This window comes from Pongo abelii, chromosome 2 (assembly GCF_028885655.2).
Source record: "Pongo abelii isolate AG06213 chromosome 2, NHGRI_mPonAbe1-v2.0_pri, whole genome shotgun sequence".
Lineage (NCBI taxonomy): Eukaryota > Metazoa > Chordata > Mammalia > Primates > Hominidae > Pongo > Pongo abelii.
In genome coordinates this window covers 15,022,565-15,028,722 of record NC_085928.1, presented here as the reverse complement: position 1 = coordinate 15,028,722, position 6,158 = coordinate 15,022,565, and positions in this window count along the sequence as shown.

Genomic DNA, 6,158 nt, shown 5'->3' with positions numbered 1-6,158 from the left:
TATTTGCACACTTGGTCCTTTCCTTGTGTATAGCACTTTACAGTTTACAAAATTGTTTGCCGTATACTATCCCCTTTGACCTTCACAGCCATGTGAGGGAGACAGCTACACTGAAGACCTAGATGAGCTTGTCCAGTCACTGGCTGTAAACCTCTCTGTTTGGATGATGCCCAAGTTTGTATCTGCAGCTCCGACCCCTCTCGCTCTCTCTTAAAATCTGGATGTATAGAACCAACTGCCTGCCCCCTCCTCTGCATGACCATCTAAGACATCTCTAACTTAACATACCCAACACTCAACTTCTGATTTGCTTTTCCAAACCAGCTCCTCCTTCAGTCTTCCCATCCTAGTAAATAAAAACTCCATTCTTCCAATTCCTCAAGGTCAAAAGTTGAGGTCATTTCATATCCCACATCCAGACCATCCATAAATCCTGTCGTCTCTTTCTTTGAAATATTTTTGGAATATTACCATTTCTCCCCACCTCTTCCACTTGCACCCTAGTTCAAACCACTCTCGTCTCTCCCCTGGATGTTTGTTCTGCCATTTCTAACCTTTGTACCTACAGTCTGTTCTCCACACGGAAGCTGTCCTAATTCAGATCCTATCACTCCTCTGCTCAAAAACCTTCTATGGCTCCCCAGCTCTCTAGAGAAAAAGCCTTAGCAGCACCACAAGGCCTGTCTGACATTATCTGCTAGTGCTCTCCCTATCCTCACTTCTCTCAGGCTTCCCCAGCCTCTCTGCTATTCCTCACACACCCAAGACTCTCACCTCAAGGCCTTTGTACTTGACGCTCTCTCTGCCTGGAAAGCTCTTTTGCCAAATGTCCACATAGGTCATTTCCTCACTTCCTTTAATCTCTGCTCAAATATCAGTTCATCAGAGATGTATTACCATCTTTTCAAAAATGACAAATACTTGTCATTATCACCACCTGACATTGTACATATTTATTATCTGTCTCCCCTGACCAGAATATAAATTCCACAAGAGCAGAGGCCTTGCCTGCTTTGTTCATCACTATAGCCCCAGCTTACAGAACAGGGCTTGGTTTTTGTTTGTTTGGTGGTTTCTTTTAAAGGCACAAAATAATGATTTAATAAATGAATGATTATTATCCTCATTTTACAGATAGGAATCAGGGATGCAATTGGTAATTTTCAGAGCTAGGCTTGAACTGAGATTTTTCCATAAACATTTTTTTCTGCAATTGTTTAATTATTGGTTAATATTTATATTAGCACTTAAAAACTCTTGAATAGAAAATGTATATTATAGTAAAACATATGCTAATTGTTTTTCAACCCAGTTAACCACCTGCAACATTCCAAGTCACAACAGAGGGGAGAATTAGCTCTGAAACCCACAAAAAGTGTTCATCAATCCCACATGCACACAATTTTTCTGGAACCATTTTTGTTCCCTGTGTTACATTTCTAGTTTTTCTTCATACAGTCCTAAGTCAAGGGTGTGGTAAGAGAGAGGGAAGGCAGGCTTTGTAGCTTGGCCTCGGGCTGACACCCAGGGGTAATCACATCTCTCTTCCTGGGCACTCACAAGCACCTCTCTGCTTTCCTCTTTCCTGCTCAGCTGGCACAGACTGTCAGATTTGGGCTGAGGATAAATCAAGAGGAAATGAGGTATGGGGTGTGAAGATCAGAGGCATGGCTGGTTCAGGGATGACACCAGGCTTCGTGGCAGATGAGCAGGATAAAGGGTCAAGTCAAGGGCTCAACTCCAGGCAAGGAAGACAGTGGCAACTCTTAGGATGTTTAGACCCAAGGAAGAACATAAGGTGTGGTCACCCTTCTTGAAGGCATTTGAACACTAGAGATCTGTGTCTGTGATTATCTCCCAGGACCAGTGTGAAGCCACAGAAGTCCTGGATAAGATCAGGACAGGATGGGTGTTGGCCAAGGTCACCTAAAGCAGTGTTCCCAGAAGGAGATCTGTATCCCATTAAAAAAAGGATCCGGGCCGGGCGCAGTGGCTCAAGCCTGTAATCCCAGCACTTTGGGAGGCCAAGGCGGGTGGATCACCTGACGTTGGGAGTTCAAGATCAGCCTGACCAACGTGGAGAAACCCTGTCTCTACTAAAAATACGAAAAATTAGCCGAGCATGGTGGCACATGCCTGTAATGGCAGATACTCGGGAGGCTGAGGCAGGAGAATTGCTTGAACCAGGGAGGCGGAGGTTGCAGTGAGCTGAGATCACGCCATTGCACTCCAGCCTGGGCAACAAGAGTGAAACTCTGCCTCAAAAAAAAAAAAAAAAAAAAAAAAAAAGGAAAGGAAAGGAAAAGATCCCAGGTTGTAACCAAAAAGGGGCATGGGCCTGGTCTGGTGCTTAGAGGACCCAAGCAGGACCATATCCCTGGGTAGGGCATAAAGAGGGAGAACCTCCCGCCTGGTTGGGGGTAGAAAACCACTGGAGTGGTTGAGAGGTCCAGAAAGGTTTCTTGCCCCCACCAAAATGTCTCTCCTCTGGTGTTCCATGGACTAAAATCCTCCTAGCTGTGAAATAGTAGGTTGGCCTAATGCCTTATCTAAACAAGGCAACCCATACATTAACAGCACCTTAGCAGGAGTGGGAGATAAACAGTCATTCCCTCTGAATGATTTATTGAGCACACCTCTGTACCAGGACCATACAAAACACCTAGAACCCTAGCCCCCGGAGGGAAGGCATTCAAGACATTGTTATTGATAGAAGGCATGGAGGGATGCAGCAGCAGACGATGCATGACCATGGGAGGGCCAGAGAGGCCTTGAATGCCACGGAAGGGGGCTGGAATTTTTCCTATAGTCCAGGCAAGGGAAATAATCCACAGTTTGGGGCAGAAGGCTGATGAAGTGATTACGGTAGCAGTGGCTGAACTTGAGTGAGGGAGATCAGTTAGGAGACTGTTATGACAGCCCCAGCACCTGAGTAGGATCCTGATTGGGGCAAATATGCCAAAAACAATGAAAATCCATTATCCACACTTATTGCATGAGGTAGTACCCTAAGGGGTCAGAAAGCAGAATAGGGAACTAAGATGGGGAGGAATAAAAAAGAATAAGAGAAACAATACGAGTGATCAGTAGAGAAAGGGTGAGTGTGAGCCAAGTGAAGTAAGTGAAGGCCTGATGAAGACAACTGTGCTTGAATCCCATCCATTTGGCTTCGTGCTGGCTCTGCTCTCATCTGGGAAATGAGACAGATAGAACGTGTCCTTAACACATCCTGGCAATGCTGCAGGTAGCTTGGATCTCAGATGTTAGCCAAGAAGCCCTGATTTGAGTGGGAGGCAGCAGGTTTCCTCACTTCAATCAAATAAGAATTTTCACACCCCTGTTATTTGCTTAGTTCTGTTCTGAGGCTAGAGAGGACACACACAGAGGATAAGCAGTGCTTAAGGGATGATCATCTTATTGGGAACGTGAGGTGCAAGCAGGAAGTAAATAGCAGGTAAATGCCAGATTGACTGCTCCAGGCAATAAACACTGGAGAAGTTCAGTGGAGAGGGAGTCGCTGAGGCTTAGTGTCCAGGAAGGCTTCTTGAAGGAGGTGGGAATTGCCTTGGGTCACAAAGAAAATGTAGGCATGGGCAGGTGCAGGCGAGGAAACATGCATTTAGTGGAATTCTTTAAGAAAGTAAAGGAGAAGTAGATATAATGAGGAAACACCTATAACCCACTTAGACTTTTAAAGAGCTTTTGACAAAGTTCCCTAAGAAAGGCTCTTTTGAAAGGTTAAGTCACCGTGAAATTTGAGGGGGAGGAAAGAATATCTCTTTTATCAAGAGAATGGCTTAGAGACAGAAAATAAATGGTAGGAACAAATTTAGGCTTCAGCCAGGCACGGTGTCTCATGCCTGTAATCCCAGTACTTTGGGCGGCTGAGACAGGAGGATTGCTTGAGCTCAGGAGTTCAAGACCAGCCTGAGCAACATAGTGAGACCCCGTCACTCTAAAAGAAAATTTTTTTCTTAATTAGCCAGGCATAGTGGCACACACCTGTAGTCCTAGCTACTCGGGAGGCTGAGCAGGAGGATCCCTTGGGCCTAGGAGGTCAAGGCGGCAGTGAGCTAAGATCCAGCCACTTTGCTCCAGCATAGATGACAGAGCAAGACCCTGTCTCAAAAAGAAAAAAGAAAAAAAAAATTAGGCTTCTTTAGATGGTCCATTGTTAAAATTTTCTCTTCAAGAATCTATGCAATAAATGGATAAACAAAATGTGATATAGACATACAATGAAATATTCAGACTTTAAAATGAATGAAATTTAACATGTTACAACATGGATGAAACTTGAAGACATGCTAACTAAAAAAGTCACACACAAAAGGATAAATACTGTATGATTTCACCTTTATAATGTATTTAGAGTGGTCAACTCACAGAAACAGAAGGTAGAATGGATGTTGCCAGCGGCTTGAGAAAGGGGTAAAATGGGGGGTTAGGTTTTAATGGGTACAGAGTTTCACTTTGGAATGATGAAAAAGTTGTAGAGATAGATGGTGGTGACAGTGGCCGAATGCAAATGTGCTTAATGCCACTGAACTGTGCACTTCAAGAGCACTGAGACAGCACATTTTACGTTAGTGTATTTCACCATAATTAAAAATGAAAAAATACATATGTGGAATGACCCAGTCTATGTATTAAAAAGTAAATATTTTTAAAATAACAGTTAACATGATACATTTTATGTTATTTATATTTTACCACAACAACAGCAAAAAAAAAAAAAAAGAGTCTATGCCACGACTGGTATAATTTAACATCTTTATACATGTTCTGGAGAGGAAGGTCACATGACAAACCTTTCCCTTGCAGATGGCTCCAACTATAATCCTCCAGGTACAGTGGCCAGAAACTGACAGGCTTTAACAGGAGGAGGCACCAGAGCATTGGTCTTTGACCCTGGATGGACATTAGAATCATCTCCGGGAGCTTTTGAAGATATCCCCAGAGAATCTGATTTAACTGCCCTGGGTGGGGCCCTGGGAATTAGTGTGTGTGTGTGTTTTTTTTTTCAGAGCTCCCAGGTGATTCCAATCCACAGCCAGGGTCGACTGGTTAGAGCATCAAGGCTGAAAATCTCAGACTCCCTGAGTTTGAGTCTAGGCTGTGTCGTTTGCCAGCTATGTGATGATCAAGTTACTTAATCTGTCTGTTTCTCAATATCCTTGTCTTCAACATTGTGTAATAATTGTCCTTACCTCATAGGGTTGCAGAGAGAATTAAAAGAGATACTGTAAGGAGAACATTTAATACAGTGCCTGGGGCATTGTACAAGCTCACTAAATGTTAGTTATTGTTACCCACTGAGTTTGTATAATTTGGCAAGAAAAGGGGCAGGTAAATTTAATGTGGCATGTGCAGATACGTTTAAAAATGAAATCCAAACTCTGACTAACATCTCTGTCAAAAGTCAGGAGAGGGCCTTTGGAAGAATTTTCCCTTCCAATACATGAGTTGAAAGTCCTGCTTTGCTCCAAAAGCCAAGAAAACACGTCAGGCATCAGCAAGTGGAGGAGGTGGCTGAAAATAACTGAGCCCCCACCCCCGCATTTCTTTAAACATGATACATCCACCTCTCACTGATTTGTGCTGGGTTCTAGTCACTGAACCTCTGACGTTCAGATACTGGAGAAGGAACAGAAGAGAATAACTTAAGGCTGCTGAGGGAAGACAGGCCAGAAAGGGTTAGAACCCTCCAGACTGGAAAAGGCCATGATGGCAATCAGTAAACTCATCAATAACCAGAAGATGAACAAGGACTTATTCAACCCAAATACTCGCTAGAGGGGAAGATGAGAGAGGAATAGTTAGAGCAAATAAAAGGAATAGGTAATAAACTTGTGGGACAATTTACTCCAAGATGTAGTACATGAGGGAAATAGAAATGAATTCACAAAGGGTCTGGACAAACTAATGTCAGAGATGTAAATGGATGCCCAGGGAAGCTGACATACGCTCACCTTGAAAGTCCGCATCAGGGAAGGTAGTGGGCATGTCCCTCCCGACAATGGAGAGACCATGGTCTGACCAGCATTCTGATGTGTTTAGTGTCCCTAAGGAGGAATTTGCCAAAGAGTCAGGAATGGAAACAAGTGTGCTGTGTTCTAGGGACAGTGAGAAAACTGGATTGGCTACAGCGAAAGGGC